This window comes from Neopelma chrysocephalum, unplaced genomic scaffold (genome assembly GCF_003984885.1).
Source record: "Neopelma chrysocephalum unplaced genomic scaffold, ASM398488v2 Primary Assembly neopelma1_130, whole genome shotgun sequence".
Classification (NCBI taxonomy): Eukaryota; Metazoa; Chordata; class Aves; order Passeriformes; family Pipridae; genus Neopelma; species Neopelma chrysocephalum.
In genome coordinates, this window is record NW_020897792.1 from 216,630 (window position 1) to 217,051 (window position 422).

At 51.2% G+C, this 422-nt stretch overlaps 1 protein-coding gene across 4 annotated transcripts in view; it reads right to left on the reverse strand.

Annotated features, from left to right (window-relative positions):
• Positions 1 to 422, reverse strand: part of HDAC4 (histone deacetylase 4) — a 164,479-nt gene that overhangs the window by 22,264 nt on the left and 141,793 nt on the right. The gene's annotated exons all lie outside the window — the stretch shown is intronic.

Here is a 422-nt window from a genome sequence, read left to right on the forward strand (position 1 = left end):
AAGAATCAGAGGGAAAGCCCTCCAGGGACTACTTTTGGTACCAGGAGCCCTGAAAGTTTAGGCAGTAACATGGGAACAGAAGGAGAGTGGCAACTGTTACATACAACAGCTCCAGGAATCCTGGATCAGCACTGCAGGACATGGCACTGACCTGACCAGGGCCCTCCAAAAGCCCCAGACAAGGTGGGAAGAAGATCTCCCACCAACCAGCCCAGCAGGGCTCTGTGAGGGTCCAGCTTTGGGCTCCTCTATCTGTATCTAATCCATCTTTTTGTGCCTCTGACCCATCTTTGAGCACATCTAACCCATCTTTGGGCATATCTTACCTGTCTCTGAGCACACCTGACCCATCTTTGAGCACATCTAACCCATCTTTGAGCACATCTAACCCATCTTTGGGCATATCTGACCCGTCTCTGAGC